The sequence below is a fragment of the Watersipora subatra genome, chromosome 2, assembly GCF_963576615.1.
Source record: "Watersipora subatra chromosome 2, tzWatSuba1.1, whole genome shotgun sequence".
NCBI lineage: Eukaryota > Metazoa > Bryozoa > Gymnolaemata > Cheilostomatida > Watersiporidae > Watersipora > Watersipora subatra.
The window spans coordinates 61,348,121-61,366,739 of NC_088709.1; positions in this window are offsets into that span (position 1 = coordinate 61,348,121).

Sequence of the window (18,619 nt, forward strand, 5' to 3'; positions counted from 1 at the left end):
GTAAAATATATTGTCACATGCATTGAGTCAGTTAGTTCAAGGTTAGGAAAAAATTTAGAATAGTTTTGCTTGCACAGTTTTGATAGTGTACCTAAGATGCAAATTTCAATGAAATTCACAATAACAAACAAAAAGTTAAAAAATATCGTTAAAGCAGAGTTAACAGCATAAGACGCTTTACTAGAGCCTGATGCTTCTAAGGTGATGTTGCTCATTTTATATGCAGAAATCTTGATCTGGGACTGATTTTGCATCATTTGTACTGACTAAGTCTTCTGCAAACCCAATATATAATATAATTATTAGCTGATGCTGATAACAAAATCATAATCGTTTTTCTCCATAAAAGGACAAATCAAGAGTTTATTATACATGCTAATTGTAATCCTGAAAATTTGTGTTTTAATTTCAAAATGCGATCTTTTGATTTGTTACCAAATACATTTAATATATTTTAAATACTCACAATATAAAGTTATTGTAGTCATTTAACTAACATATCGATGTTTAAAGCAAAAAATGCAAATTAAAATCCGGGCTTTAATTCAACAAGCAGATAAAATACTAGTTTTGTGGACTGTCATTTGCATAGCTCTACATAATTGAAACAATTGGCATTTAACTTAGACAGACTGGTAAACAGAAATCAAATGAATGAACATATTAACATGTTCTGTAATCATAGAAAAAAACAGCACAAATGAGATTATTTTGATTTAGTCTCAGATTCTCTAGTCTCCTATGAAACGTACCAAAAGCTACAATTAATGTAGTCAAATCTCCACATGCAAAGTGTGTTCATTTAAATTTCTGTTTTAGACTTTAAAGCCACAGTTCTTTTAGTGTCAAGTGTAGAAACAGTTAGAAGTAAATGGCCAAACTGTTTGTCAACAATTACACCCACCAATTACATTAATTGTAACACAGTAGCAACTGGTGGAGGTTGAGCAATTGGTTTGCATTACCTATCGATGCCTAAATGGCCAGCACTGAATTAGTGTGCAATAGAGACTTCTGCAATTTGTTGAGCAACATCCATATCTAGCAGCACCTGACGGTGGTACTTACCCAACATGGGCCGATGCACTAATGGCTGCCAACACCTTCTTACAAGTAAAAGTAGAAAGCTGTCAGCCGATCGGCGCGCCAATCGGAGTAACGCATAAGGAGCCAGATAGAGCTGGCAAAAGAAAATGCCGTTTGCCAGCTCAAGCTCATGATGTAGCAGCTGATACAAAATAGCCGGAAGATGCAGTCAAAAATTGTCTGCAGCAAAAAAATGACGCGATTGATCCCTGATGTGAGCCTTGAAAAACCTTATTGATAAATATTGTGTAATGCTGTCATTTTTCAATGTGCCGGTAATTATACAAAAAATATCTGCAACAAGGTATTAAACTACCAGCAATCAAGGTGGTATGTGTAGCAACAATGAGCGCGTCTTTCAAATACTTTTGTAAACTTTTTACGATTCAGCAATAACGATCGTTCACACTAGTTAACCAGTCTCAGGCGCCACTTTAGTTTTAAACCCATAACGACAGCATGCTCATACATTTCAAGATGTTCTTTAAAGCTTACTAGCTTCAATTTTTGAAGAATGTAAGTAACGAAAAAAAGAGGGCTGAAATATTTTGTTTAAAGTTTTACTGAGGTGTTATGTTTTTTAGATGACTTTCTAAGTATAAACCTATACCTGTTTCTGAATTTATGTTGTGAGATAACAGCTCAATAATGCGGATGAAACCAATATTTCTAGAGCAAGATTATAAAGGAAGTGATGATCAACACTGCTATTGACTAAATATTAATTATATTCTATGGCCTATACATTATTCTTTGGTGGTAACTATGGTGGTGACTACGGCGGTAACTATGACAGCGGAGATAAGAGGCCTAGAAAATTGAAAGTTATTACTGCATATAATTCTCTCCAAGACGCGTGAGTCGGTACTTGAGAAAATTGCTTTTTGAGAAACATGTAGTAGCTTGGCTAACCAGTTTCTCAATATTGCAAACGTTATATCAGACATGTCATGGATTGTTCAGCTGAGCTGGTAAGCATAAGGTCAATATAATTTTTCAAATGTTCCGAAAACAAAGCAAACAACTACATATCCATTTTAAACAATTTATCATTTTTTAATACTAAATTCCAGCAAGTGTCTAAAACAATAATAAACCTTTACTATTTTGAAGTTATCCACTGAAAACAGTAAGGGACTCCTTAATTGTTGTATGCAGTCTATCGTTTCTTTACCTGTTTATCAAATAAAAGATGTAGAGAAGCTAGAAAGACTAAAAGAAACCTTTTCTTAGATTCTTGAAACTTCTTCATTATGACCAAAAACTTTGTTTTAGGTTCATGATGCTTTCTCATTTCGACCAATGACTGGATGCCTTTTGGCGCTTTTTTGGATTTTTGAATTATTACTGTCTAGATTAGTCTAACAGTTTATCGTGCTTACCCAACCTCCCATTTAATTGTTACACATAAGGACTTAAACCGCTGTACACATGAGGCATAACACATTGGCTGTCATATATTTTTGACATCCGTATATCACTAGAACTTCTCTTTTATGTTTTAATAATTTTATTACATATTAATGTACTATTATATTATATTAATTAATTTAATTAATACATATATACATATACATATGTATATATATTGATTAAATTAAATAATATATATATGTATATACATTGTGTATCTATACAAAATAACAAAATATATATACATATATGTATATAAATTATATATATACACATTGTGAAATCAATATTTGCCATTTCACTCAAACGGTTTGATTAACTTCAGAGCCAAAAATATATATAATGAAAATATCACACATGCCTCTATTTCATCGATCAAAATAGTGATTATGCCTGACTTCTTATTTTGAAATGTTATGAAAATATGAGTGGAAGTTTAATGATATCAATTTGTCTTTCAGGAGCAAAACACACACTGTCATTTGCTAACAATTTATGACCCGTCAAAGATTTTGACGGTGGATACTTCACCTGTGAGTGAAATGGTCAATCAGATTGTGTCCATCAAACCATGTGACCCAAAGGGTCTCGATCCTCAATGTAATGAGCACTAGTACCAAAAACTTTGTTAACTCTGTGGCTGCCACCATAGTTGAGACATATGTTTTATTACAACCGCCTTTAGCAGAAACTTGTTGTTTTATTCAAAGTCTGCATACCATAGCATATTAAGCTTTTAACTGCTTTTAACAAAGGTTTTGCCATTTGTTCCTTTTTGTGTTCATATGTTTATTCAAACTTTGTTTCTTTTCATAAAAATATAAAAAAACATGTCCATGTAAAACAAAAGCAAAACGTATAAACCTGTTAAGTTCTATTTCAAGTGAGTTGGATATCACAGCACTTATGAAAGACTATTGCTAAGTTCTTTTAGTTTTTTATATCTTTTGAATAATTTCTAAACGTGTTATGTATTGAAGTTGACTGATTTCATTCCACTGTCATATTTTCTTACGTATACATGTTTTAGGACTTTGTTAAAATTACTTGCTTTGCCTGTTTGTGTTGAACAGTTTTGTCTTATTTTGATGCCAGGTGTGTCTGTTAATATAAATGATACACAGCTCAGTTATGAATAATCATACTACTTTAAACATTACTCTCTTCATTTCAACCCTCTTACATGTCATGCATATTTGGTGCTGCAATAGCTAACTTAATATGCTGCTATCTGTAGTTACTGTCAGTGATTGGTAATCACACCGATGAACCCACAACATAATGATGTTATTGCAGACGTTTCTTCTTATCTGCATAAGATTATTATGTTCAAAATTTGTTTGGTCTCAATTTATGATGCCATATTAATTTGGTTAATAACAATATTGAGTGATTATGCACCATAAAGAGCATGGGTTTCAGAGGCACTGATTACCACAAAAATGTTCGTCTTATTCAATACTTAAGCTAACTCGGCTAATGTTAACAAGGTTTAACTTTAAATTTCACAAGGTTTCGCTCAGGTTTTTCTCATGACTTTGCCCAGGTTTTGTCCACATGTTTTATTGCATCATTTATCATTGCACCTTATGCAAGTGTATTACTATTGGGCAATATTAGATATTTCGTAGTCAGTTAGTAATTGTTGTGGTTCTATCTTACTTTCAAACTACTATCACTGTATTAGATATTATTTAACATCAACAACTTGGCTTGCTAAAACATCAAAAGAAATGGTTAATATCTAAACGGAAGTCTGATAATTCAGCATACCCAAAGATGGTCACTTCACAAATGGTAACATCAGTATTGTCAGTAATAATCTTTGTTTTGTTAGAAACACAATAATGATCTATCATCAATGGGTTTTTACTCCTTCCATGCTTCACAAATATTCAGTACTGGACCACCTACAAAAAGGGTACAGTCCAAATTAATCAGATTAACAAAATGTAATTACTGACATTTCTTTCGTGTTTCTCTATAGTGAAATCATTTTGGCCTATTATTATTTCTGTTGCTAAACTGCATCTGGTTACTCATCGATTCTGGTCTTTATGATTATGCCCAGTTTGATGAGTGTCTGGGTTCAGTTCTAGCGATTCACATCAAATGTTTGAGATCCTAAATTTGTTCTATTCTGCAAACACATGACTAGCTTTACAATTTTGGCTGACATTTGGGTTTGTTTTTGCTTTGGCTGTTGTTTTAATACATGCATTGTTTTGGCACTTTTAGTAACAATGGAGGAGAACGCCTAACCACAACAGCGAGCACTAAATAACAATATTAATTAGTTACCGGTTGCAAAAACCTGCCAAATGGTTAGTTTGAATATGACATATGAACATCAAATACAATGATACAGATGATCAAGCATCATTGTTTATAACAATGCATCTGTATGTATCACTTGCCTTTATAATTTTAGCTAAAAGAGTTTGTTACACAACAAACAACAAGTTACGCAGGCTTGTTATGATCTGCTCTCATTTCAGTTAAACTCACAGTAACAAGCAGTGCTGAGCTGACATAGAAAGACACCAGATTTTGCATCATATTTACTTGGAACAAGAAACTAAAAGGCGCTGAATTGGCAACCATTCATATATGGGTTCAATACACTATTTGTACAAGCAAACATGATGCATATACGCACTGTTATAAAGCAATGATGCATGGTCACTAGTATCATATCTATTTAATAGCAGCCACTTTGAAAAGTCGTGATCAGTCTTGGCAAGAATCAAATAGCTTGGCATCAATTCTGCCTTAAATTTACAGAGTTGAATAATGAGAAGTCCAACTTTAGCTAGAACATTTACATATGGTTTGTTAAGATGAGGTGCTAGGGAAAAGAAAATTGTCATGTCAATTATGGTAATTATATTCACTGCTAGTAGTGGACAGTGTACTTACAATAATTTAGGTATGATACATATAACTTTTAGATTACCTCTTATCTTCTTTTCATCTATAATTGCTTCCTGAAATTTGAAATGTTGATCGAGATTTGCGAGATGAAATTTCGAATTCACTTCTATTGTTACATAAAATATATCCCTTAACAGACTGACAGGTGCACTTATGAGTTAATATCAACATTTAAAAGTAAGAATTTTGAGCACAGCATATTTTCATATGCTCTTTATTTATAAATGTTGTTTAATATTTAATACTCAATAGATAACATCTACCTAGAGTATTTATATTTTCATTATTTTAACTCAAATAATCTTTTCAGGTTTATTTTTGTCCCAAGTTAATCGAAATGTTTATTAATAAACATCCTCTGATAGTAAAACAATTTATCTTATTGCTATGTAGAGCGCAGCAAACTGCATAGTTTATTAATAAATACATGTAATTGCGTGTTTTTCCATGTTGTTAAAATGGATAAATTCTATGACTATTATTATTAAAACTGGAATGATTATTGTTTTGTTTAATCTACACTAAGTAGCTAAATTTCCTGAACTTATATGTACCTTGAAAACAGCCCAACTCTACACAAACTACTACTGATACAGTACAAAGGTACTAAGCAAGAAAGTAGGTTTACAGCAAAAACCAGCAAGTTGTGGCAGAAAGCATTGTATCCTTCCTGAAAAAAAAAGAAATAATAGTACAAAGAGAGAAAATGGTATAACGACTAGCTGTACTAGTTGAGAGTGTTAGTATGACTAGCTGTTCTAGTTTAGAGTGTTATCATGACTAGCTGTACTATTTGAGAGTGTTATCATGACTAGCTGTACTAGTTTAGAGTGTTATCATGACTAGCTGTACTAGTTTAGAGTGTTATCATGACTAGCTGTACTAGTTTAGAGTGTTATCATGACTAGCTGTACTAGTTTATAGTGTGATTATGACTAGCTGCTGTACTAGTTGAGAGTGTTAGTATGACTAGCTGTACTAGTTTAGAGTGTTATCATGACTAGCTGTAGTAGTTTAGAGTGTTATCATGACTAGCTGTACTAGTTTAGAGTGTTATCATGACTAGCTGTACTAGTTTAGGATGTTATCATGACTAGCTGTACTATTTGAGAGTGTTATCATGACTAGCTGTACTAGTTTATAGTGTTATGATGACTAGCTGTAGTAGTTTAGAGTGTTATCATGACTAGCTGTACTAGTTTAGAGTGTTATCATGACTAGCTGTACTAGTTTAGGATGTTATCATGGCTAGCTGTACTAGTTTAGAGTGTTATCATGACTAGCTGTACTAGTTTATAGTGTTATTATGACTAGCTGCTGTACTAGTTGAGAGTGTTAGTATGACTAGCTGTACTAGTTTAGAGTGTTATCATGACTAGCTGTACTAGTTTATAGTGTTATTATGACTAGCTGTACTAGTTTACAGTGTTATTATGACTAGCTGTACTAGTTTAGAGTGTTATCATGACTAGCTGTACTATTTGAGAGTGTTATCATGACTAGCTGTACTAGTTTATAGTGTTATTATGACAAGCTGTACTAGTTTAGAGTGTTATCATGACTAGCTGTACTAGTTTAGGATGTTATCATGGCTAGCTGTACTAGTTTATAGTGTTATTATGACTAGCTGCTGTACTAGTTGAGAGTGTTAGTATGACTAGCTGTACTAGTTTAGAGTGTTATCATGACTAGCTGTACTAGATTAGAGTGTTATCATGACTAGCTGTACTAGTTGAGAGTGTTATCATGACTAGCTGTACTAGTGTATAGTGTTACCATGACTAGCTGTACTAGTTTAGGGTGTTATCATGGCTAATTGTACCAGTTGAGAGTGTTATCATGACTAGCTGTACTAGTTTATAGTGTTATTATGACTAGCTGTACTAGTTTAGGATGTTATCATGGCTAGCTGTACTAGTTTAGAGTGATATCATGACTAGCTGTACTAGTTTATAGTGTGATTATGACTAGCTGCTGTACTAGTTGAGAGTGTTAGTATGACTAGCTGTACTAGTTTAGAGTGTTATCATGACTAGCTGTACTAGTTTATAGTGTTATTATGACTAGCTGTACTAGTTCAGAGTGTTATCATGACTAGCTGTACTAGTGTATAGTGTTATCATGACTAGCTGTACCAGTTTAGAGTGTTATCATGACTAGCTGTACTAGTTTATAGTGTTATTATGACTAGCTGTACTAGTTTATAGTGTTATTATGACTAGCTGTACTAGTTTAGAGTGTTATCATGACTAACAGTACTATTTGAGAGTGTTATCATGACTAGCTGTACTAGTTTACAGTGTTATTATGACAAGCTGTACTAGTTTAGAGTGTTATCATGACTAGCTGTACTAGTTTATGATGTTATCATGACTAGCTGTACTAGTTTAGAGTGTTATCATGACTAGCTGTACTAGTTTATAGTGTTATTATGACTAGCTGCTGTACTAGTTGAGAGTGTTAGTATGACTAGCTGTACTAGTTTAGAGTGTTATCATGACTATAGCTGTACTAGATTAGAGTGTTATCATGACTAGCTGTACTAGTTGAGAGTGTTATCATGACTAGCTGTACTAGTGTATAGTGTTATCATGACTAGCTGTACTAGTTTAGGGTGTTATCATGGCTAATTGTACTAGTTGAGAGTGTTATCATGACTAGCTGTACTAGTGTATAGTGTTATCATGACTAGCTGTACTAGTTTAGGGTGTTATCATGGCTAACTGTACTAGTTTAGAGTGTTATCATGACTAGCTGTACTAGTTTATAGTGTTACTATGACTAGCTGTACTAGTTTAGGATGTTATCATGGCTAGCTGTACTAGTTTAGAGTGTTATCATGACTAGCTGTACTAGTTTATAGTGTGATTATGACTAGCTGCTGTACTAGTTGAGAGTGTTAGTATGACTAGCTGTTCTAGTTTAGAGTGTTATCATGACTAGCTGTACTAGTTTATAGTGTTATTATGACTAGCTGTACTAGTTCAGAGTGTTATCATGACTAGCTGTACTAGTGTATTGTGTTATCATGACTAGCTGTACCAGTTTAGAGTGTTATCATGACTAGCTGTACTAGTTTATAGTGTTATTATGACTAGCTGTACTAGTTTATAGTGTTATTATGACTAGCTGTACTAGATTAGAGTGTTATCATGACTAGCTGTACTAGTTGAGAGTGTTATCATGACTAGCTGTACTAGTGTATAGTGTTATCATGACTAGCTGTACTAGTTTAGAGTGTTATCACGACTAGCTGTACTAGTTTAGATTGCTATCATGACTAGCTGTACTAGTTTATAGTGTTATTATGACTAGCTGTACTAGTTGAGAGTGTTATCATGAGAAGCTGTACCAGTTTAGAGTGTTATCATGAGTAGCTGTACTAGTTTATAGTGTTATTATGACTAGCTGTACTAGTTTATAGTGTTATTATGACTAGCTGTACTAGTTTAGGATGTTATCATGGCTAACTGTACTGGTTTAGAGTGTGATCATGACTAGCTGTACTAGTTTATAGTGTTATTATGACTAGCTGTACTAGTTGAGAGTGTTATCATGAGTAGCTGTACCAGTTTAGAGTGTTATCATGAGTAGCTGTACTAGTTTAAAGTGCAACCATGACTAGCTGTACTAGATTAGAGTGTTATCATGACTAGCTGTACTAGTTGAGAGTGTTATCATGACTAGCTGTACTAGTGTATAGTGTTATCATGACTAGCTGTAGTAGTTTAGAGTGTTATCATGACTAGCTGTACTAGTTTATAGTGTTATTATGACTAGCTGTACTAGTTTAGAGTGATATCATGGCTAACTGTACTAGTTTAGAGTGTTATCATGACTAGCCGTACTAGTTTAATGTGTTACCATGACTAGCGGTACTAGTTTATAGTGTTATCATGACTAGCTGTACTAGTTTAGAGTGTTATCACGACTAGCTGTACTAGTTTAGATTGCTATCATGACTAGCTGTACTAGTTTAGAGTGTGATCATGACTAGTCGTACTAGTTTATAGTGTTATTATGACTAGCTGTACTAGTTGAGAGTGTTATCATGAGTAGCTGTACCAGTTTAGAGTGTTATCATGAGTAGCTGTACTAGTTTAAAGTGCAACCATGACTAGCTGTACTAGATTAGAGTGTTATCATGACTAGCTGTACTAGTTGAGAGTGTTATCATGACTAGCTGTACTAGTGTATAGTGTTATCATGACTAGCTGTAGTAGTTTAGAGTGTTATCATGACTAGCTGTACTAGTTTATAGTGTTATTATGACTAGCTGTACTAGTTTAGAGTGATATCATGGCTAACTGTACTAGTTTAGAGCGTTATCATGACTAGCCGTACTAGTTTAATGTGTTACCATGACTAGCGGTACTAGTTTATAGTGTTATCATGACTAGCTGTACTAGTTTAGAGTGTTATCACGACTAGCTGTACTAGTTTAGAGTGCTATCATGACTAGCTGTACTAGTTTAGAGTGTGATCATGACTAGTCGTACTAGTTTAAATTACTATCATAATTAGCTGAATTAGTTTACAGTACTATCACGCCAAGATGCGCTATTTTATTGTGGTATAAATTGGTCTTTTTTGAAGTTATCCAAAAAGTATACCACATGGTGGTAATCACCTAAATTTTAATCCATGTCTCAATTCTTTTAAATGATTTGTTTAATACTCTGAGCAGGTAGGCAGTTTGAGAGATGCATAGCTCATCTTTTTTTTGCGCATGAACTTTTTCGGCATCTGTGACTTTTCAACTGTCATTGGTTTTCTATCAGGATTTCATTTTTAGAACTATACTTGTATGCGTCAAATTTAGGTTGAATAAATAACTTCTAATTTTTTTTACTTCATGCACACATCACTGGGTATTTTTGACAAATTGACTATTATCATTCAAACTCTTGATTGCTGAAACCGCTGTTTATAATATAAGTGAACATCCTAACGATGTGTTCAACTATCATCAAACTTCTATCAAGACATCATGATGAACCGATCACCCTCTGAACTTTTCTCCTTACATTTCAATATGTAGTTTTGAAGTGTTGTAGAATTTTATACCTGATTGCCCGATTTATAAGCCCTTTTCATTCTCACTATATTAAACAACACAAGCATTTACAAAGAAGATTTTGATTTCTATTTGCACTGATCATGCTATAACTCTGTCCTGGCATTTACATGTATCTCTTTTACTTGGACTTCACTAGAATATATTCAACCAGATCTATGAGCCTTATTTTTTGCTGTACATATCGTTTTTTTCTGTAAACAGCCAGGGCACTATTGGATGGAGACACTGGTGCTTTAAATGCAAGAGGCGACACAAATAGTCGAGACATTTTCCAGGTAAGAGTTGTGCTACATTTTCAAACTGTTATGCTATTTTTTGACAGAATGCATCATCTGTTTGACCTTTTCTTTTACAAGAGTTTGTGTGCTAAAGTCAAACATCCCCACAATTAGTTTCTTCTAGAATTTTCCAAAAACATCAGTAGTTTGGAGCAATAGTCTTGTAAAATTAAAGTACTCCTAAGACACTGGTTTTCCTTTCTACACGCTAAAATTCTTTTGTAATTTCTCAATCCAAACTGACGACAATTATACGTAATATTAACATAAATCATTAAATGGAACCGTGAATAAAAAATGAGAGAAAAATGTAAATTTCCTTTAAGGTTTTACGCATTTTTTATGATTTATACTTATTATTTTGGCATATACTAGCGTATAGACCTAAATAACAAAGTAATAACTAATAATAAGGTAAATAGATGCTCACTGTCGCATCACCGGTAAGAGACACATAAATAAAATTGTGTTTAGGCAGTGTGTAGGCTTAGGGGTCAAGGTGGCAATGGAGATGATCAGCTTGACCTAATGTCATTTTATAGCTTTCATTATTGATGGGGCTATTTTCTTTATTCAGCATCTTTAATTACAAAGACTAAATTTTTGCAGCAACATTGAATGCCAATCTACTGAATTTTAGGCGATGTGTTGAGTTAGATATGTGCCCAAAGGTTACATTAGATGTTGAAATATTGAAATATTCAGGTGACCTTAAGTAGAATATAACTATGAATTTTGCGCGACGTTGGACTCCATATGCGCAACCTAAAATCGCAAAGTATTTCTCGCTGAAATTGATAAGGTATGGCGCTGTTGCCAATATTTAAAAAATATTTGATTGATCCACGTATATTTTAATAGCCATTATGTAATGAGTCATTGCTTGAATGATCTGTCATTTTAATTTCACACACTTCTACTAAAGCACAAACAGAATGTATCCGAGCTCTTAACTGTTGGGTCAGTTAGGTATTTATATTGGCAAGCTGATTGCAATAAACTTCAATTTTTTTGCAAAAATTTATAAACTGTATTAGTATTATAAACTGTTTTATGAAATGTTAAGTCTTTTCAAAGTGAAAAAGTTACAATATACACTCGAATAATTATCAATTTATAAACACAAAATACTTCTGCATTAAATCATTATCCTAGTCCTTGTATATATCCATAGATCCATCGATAAGTGATCAATACCTCGCCTCTGATGACAAGTCCTGATGTTTCCTTATGAAATTTGCAAGTGCCCATGTTCTGCCAAAACTAACATATAATTCATCTAAAGGGATCCAGGGATTTTTTTTGCACAACTCCAATCATCAAAGCTATTCTATCAAGGACCATCAGCGTGACATAGATAATGGGGGTCTCTGAATACATTTCTTCTGGTATATTAATGGTTTCCTGTCGTTTCTCGTTTGTTCCAAAGTTGTCCTGTTACCTTACATCTGGTAACGGCACAACAGTAAACTCACACCTTGCTAAACCTTTCGTAGCAGAGATTCCTGGTCAGTTTTTTACCTACATGAAAACCAACAAAATGGTTGCACCCCAAAAGCACATGGACATAAATTACTGCCAGGGGTTTTAGACACCAACCCTGGTCTAAGCCCAGCTCCATGTTACCGACTAAATAAAAATCATATTGTCAAATTTTTGTATAACCCTGATATTCAGGATTTGGCTATTATAGTTCAGTGTTACTTTTTAATCTTACAGCAGGTATGTGTGCTAATAGTGTTGTTGATATGAACATAACAATGCATGACTCAACCTACCCATTCATCTCATTCGTGCCTTTAAATCACCAACTTTACCATTTTGCGGCTTATGGCCATTTATAGCTTTCTTAGCCCTTTTTAGCTGCCAATACAGAAAGATACTTTTGCTGCACCAGTTTGTCCTTTTACTGCTATAGTTTTTGTGTTCTAACTTATCTCAATTTTTTCATTGTACCTATCACCTTCCCAGCTGTTCTATGAATTTATGACTACCTGACTACACATGTTTTAAATATAAAATTTTCTTCCTACTTTTCTACTGCCGTACTTATATTCTCTAAAAGTTGATACACCGAGGCGAGTCCAGGCTGCTACATATTCAAGCTACCACAGCAATGCTTATAGGTGGTTTGCATAAAAACATGAAAGCGAGAGAGTAAGCTTACTACCTTACAGAAAAGTAAGAATTTTTACAGCAAATCACTTACCAAACTATAAACTTCAAAATTCTTTGATAGGTTGAATAAAGTTTTTCCAATTAGTAACGGCGCGCAAGTTTAAAATATCTAATTGGCTTATAAAAGCTTTTTATAACATATGACATTGTATTAGTGATGTTGATAGTTTAACATTTAGCAAGACTTAATTATTAATCGAATCTTAGACAAACCCTAGTTTATCATGAAAAAAATCCTAATGAATCTGATGTGAATCTTGAAAGACAAATATACCAATCATTATCATAAGCATTTTGGGGAAATAAATTATGCAACCAAATTTAAAGTAACACACTTCAACAATTTCAATGAATTTCTAAATACGTTTGTCAGTGTTGCATATAATTTTATAATTCAAGAGTTGCCTGACCTTCAAATGCCCCTAAACACCCTCTAGTTCACCCACACACATAAGCTTAAGCATACATGCGAGTTATCATGGCATGGCTGAGCACAGATAGGCAAGCATACTACTACTAGAAGCAAATGGTTATGTACCTTTGCAAATAAACCGCTTGTCAGAATTGCCAATGTGACTCAATATACTAGACTATCAAATAGATTCAACTTTGAAGTGCTTAGACAGCCTGAATAATACAGTAGAGGTTATCATGACATATAACTCCTAGCACAGCTAACTAGCAAGTGTTTGCAATGTACCAGCGTTTACAGCGCACCAGCAAGCATCATAGTCCCTATATGGTCAAGTAGGCAATCTTCGAGGTTGCACCAAGTTGATGTGTTTTCTTCAAGCACTCTGCACTAGGAGAAAAGCAGTGTCTTTCTGGCCATTTTTGCTTGTTAGGACTCGATAGGAATAAAGAAGTTTTTTTAAAAAGTAGTAGCATGGTTGGAGTTGCAATCCTTGCAAACAGAAAGTCAGGATTAGCCAGCTTTTCTTAACCTGCTAATAAAATTCCACTTCATTGTATAAACATTTTATTTTCAAGTGTACAGTGATATAATTTGCATTGATATATTTTTTGTTTTCTCTCCTCTCTACTCACTACATGTGCCAGCTCAAGACACGTCACTCCAAAGGTGTGTACAGAAAATAAAATTTAATTTTCCCTCACAATGACCGTAAAGTGTTCAAGTGTATAAAAGCCTCTTTCAAAAACCGCCTCCCTTTGCCTTTCTTGTTGAGTTATGTTGAAAAGGGTTTGAATCAGGTCAGATAAAATTCATAGTAAAAACAAAGTTAGGGACAGATAGGTCATATAAGTCTAGGGACACAAAATCGAAATTCACTGAAATAGTTAAAATTACAAAAGAAAACTCAGTTTTAAGAAGAAAGTACGTCTGTTGGAAAATCATTCGGGCAAAAGTCAGAAGTACGTCTGTCCTAAAGATAAGAACATTCTGCGTTACATACTGCACACAACACATTGTAGCTTTACAATCTAATTGTGATCATAACCAATAAATACATTAAATATTCTAAATGTACTGTAGATAACTATAGTTACTAATGTTAATGTACTATTTTGTTACTAGTTTTTAATATGTAGAATACTTGTATGAAATTTTGCTGAATTTTACTTTTGGATGTTTGCATTATATAACTATAATGATTTCTATGCCCATTGTTACAATTTATTCATCATATTATGTTAACCTTGAAACGGATTAAAAATGTATCCCAAGTGTGCACTGTAGTTAGATTAGCTCTCAATGTATCAAACATAATAATCATATTGAGTAATCTACATGACTATAAATGAAGCTAATAAAAGTTCAACCTAATGAAACCTAATTGCAGTGTGTGAGGAACACAGTATAAATAGAGTACGAGCTGATAAACTTTAATATAGCCTGCATATCAAGTAACATAAGGGAAATTATTGTTCTTAAAGTATATTTTAAAAATATTGTACAGTAAACGCTTCTATAATGTAAAAAATTGAATTCCGAGTAAATTTACATTACATGAGTTTACGTTATAGAAATAGTCAAATACATGTAATTGCATTACCTGTTCTAAGATCTCTCTAAGCACACATATTTGGTCCTCCGAAAAGGACTAGGCTTAACTTTGTAATATGTTGATAGTACCTTGATTCTAGTATTAGGATCTTTGCAATGTTCGATGTTGTAATGTCTTTGTGTGTGCGCGCGTGTGTGAAGGCTTATTTGGCCTCTGCATAGGAACCTGCATGACAGAATATCCATTCAAACTCATTGCTAGGAGTAGGCCACCAATTGTGCTCCACTTCCAAGTGCTAATACCTTTGCAAAATCACGATGCGTAGTAGCCTAAAAATGCAAAACATGAAGTATGTTTTTAAAAGAGTTTAGTCAATTAGAAAGCTGACTATTACAACCATTCACACTTTCAGTGTCTGAGCTACTTTGTTATGCTATGTGGTTTTGTGTTTTATGCGTCACCCAGTTGAGTTGTTACACAACTTCTTAAATTGTTTTCTATTTGTTTTCTGTTTCTATATTGTTTTCTTACTATCAGCCTACATAAACCATAACTATGTCACAGTACAATGACACCCTGTTTCACAATCAATATGTTGATGTTGGAGAACAGAGGGAAATCTATGTACCTAAGAAATACCCTTTCCAAGAACACCCTGGTTAATCAGGAAATAATCGCTCGACTGGGCAAAGAAACAACCATATCTTGGTAATCTGAGCAAAAGAAGTAAAAAACAAACATATCAGCATTTGTACTACAGCTCATGTCTATGAAACCTGTGTACTGAGTATCTTAAATTGTAGTGCTGGTACCTGAGGCTACATATCGGCCATAAGAGTTCAAGCATAGTGGCTTCTACACCTTCAGCTTTTGTTTTCTCTTTGACAAGACCATGGTAAACATAATGATCTGAGGCAATATTCAACAATTCTGGCTGTCAAGCAGTCATTTGTCCTGGTTGGGTTGGACAAACTCACTCACCTCCTAATTCGCATAGTGCGAGAAAAAGGCACAGGAAAAACAGAAAAGTCAGTTTTACTTGAGAGCTAAAATCAAACACAATCTAAAAGGGGGCAACCTAAATCCCATTTTATTAGAACCCACACTATTAACTATGGTAACTGGAAGCAATGACTCAATGTCGGTTTCTATCTTGATACCAAAGCCAACCTTGGAGATTGGTGACAGCAACGTGTAAAGAAACATGGATGAGAATGAACATTGATGCCAAGCTGCGTCATTTGTGATAGATGTATGCCAATACACATAAAAATTATGACAATTTATTTATCAAATCATAGTAAAACTCAGAAGGTGATGGAATTATGTTAAAATAAAGAGCATTCAAAACTGTTCTGTGCAGCAAATAATAATAATGGTGGTTGTGCAACTTATAATAGCAAAAAGAGAGCATTTCTGTAAAAAAAACAAAATTAATGACATGGATTATTAATATTGAAACATAACATACCCTATAAATGTTCAGTTCAAATCATGGTCACTAGATAATACCAGCCATGTTTGTGTTCGGTACTCATATAACAGTAAAAGCAAGACAGATAATTTGCTCTCTGACGTTGACCACCATAAATACCACCAATAATGCTGCTACAGGCCTTGATCAATTACCAACTAATTTGAAAATAAAACCGAACATATATAGTTACTGTACGTTAACTCCAGGCAGCGGAAGATTGAATCGTAAAGTCGAAACAGAAAAATTAAGGTTATTATTTCCAAACAAGAATTATATTATCACAAACTATTCGCAAAAACCATGGTTTAAGATATCATTTCCAGAACTGTTTTAGTGAAACATGAATATATTAGTATGCCATCCTATTATTAAATTTCCTTTGTATGAGTTAGAAAACTATTCTATATATGTATACATATATATATATATCTATATGTATGTATACATATATATATATATATACATATATATATATAGATCTATATATATATATAGATATATAGATCTTGGTGGTGCCGCGATCAAGTATAACATAACAACATATTGTTGTTTGATCGAATGTCAATTATTAAATATATGAAATCATAAGCAGGACATAATTTTTAAACACGAAAAACTGGCTCCATCGTGTCAAATGCGTTTTTATTTTATAAACGTAGCATGCGATCATTTCATAACTTCTACATTAACTGATAATATAGTACTGTCTCCTCATCACACCTCAGTACTATCAGAGTGTCTCCTGATATGCACATGTCGAAAACGCCTGCAGAACTCCTCTCTTGTGAGTCTATAAGCCTCCCAAGATGCCTGCCTATAAAGAAATATAGCTTGTCAGTATTATACTAGTACTTCCTGCAAAGGAGAATCTCACATTTCAATAGTCAAATCTGAAAATTAGATATTTTGCGAGGAATTATGCTAATGTTTATCATGAATACAGTGGTGAAAATAAATTTATTTCCAGATTATTAATAAGCTTTTTTGTATATTATTCTTTGAGAACTACACCATTATTATAGTTGTCAGATGTATTCAGATTTTATCTCAGTTTCAATGGTAGCTATCTAATTGTTATCATACTGTGATGTTGTTATTAACCAACCTTAAATTGTCACTACAAACATAATATTTATTTATGGCGTACCCTTCAACTTCCTAGTTACAATGATTTTCCAATTTACTCAAAAACAGGTCTTACATCTACTTCAACTTTATAGTCAACTAGTTTACTACAGGTCTCTGGGTCGGCTCCCATAATGTACAACCTTATGTTTAAACAAATAGCAGAAACAAAGGGTAGATGATAAATAATTATCTCCAACATCAGGAAAGCAGAATACACACTGCTACCATTTTTCACATTTAGTTACCCTAGGACACTTAAGTATTCGCGGCATCTAACTTTCGCGTTTTCGCGGCAACAGCCTTCCGCGAAGATTTTATGAGCGAAACTAAACTATCATAACGAACGAGCGAAAACGCGAAAATAAATGGCTTTCTTCATTGATATTCACAATAAAATCGTCATATTAGAAATGCAGGCAATTTTCGTGTGTGGTTGGCTCATTGGGCAAGTTTTGCTAAACTCATTATAGCTAATACACCGACTGAGCAGCTTGGCAAAACAAATTAAGATAATAAAAATTTTTTGGAAAAGCTTAGACAAATGAAGAAGATGATGATATTAGTTTAGTCATTGGATTTGTAACTGATGAGGATGACAGTCTGGTAGGGAAAGTCATTAAATTGAATAATAATTATTGCGGTGATGAATTTTATTACCAACCAAAAGCAATAACAACCCGGGGCCATGGCCACCGCGGCACCGCGTGCTATAAATACTTGAATTCTAATATTGGTACAACATCAGTCAATGCGGGAAGGGACCTTGAGGTCATTGATAGCCCAGGAGACAAAATGCAGCAAGCGATTAAATTGCATTATTGATCTCGCCTACACATTTCTACCTGCGGTTCACAAATACAAACTACCGTACTTTTCGGACAATTAGCCGCTACTTTTTTCTGATGATTTGAGCCATGCGACTTATAAGTAGGCCTACAAGGGTGCGGCTAATCACTGTGGCTTTTTCTTTCACCGCTAGGGCGCACTAACGGGAATCTCCAATTAGTGCACTTCTAGCTGTGAAAGAAAATACGAAACAATGCCTCACGGTACTGTCCCGTTAGGCACTAAGTTAAAA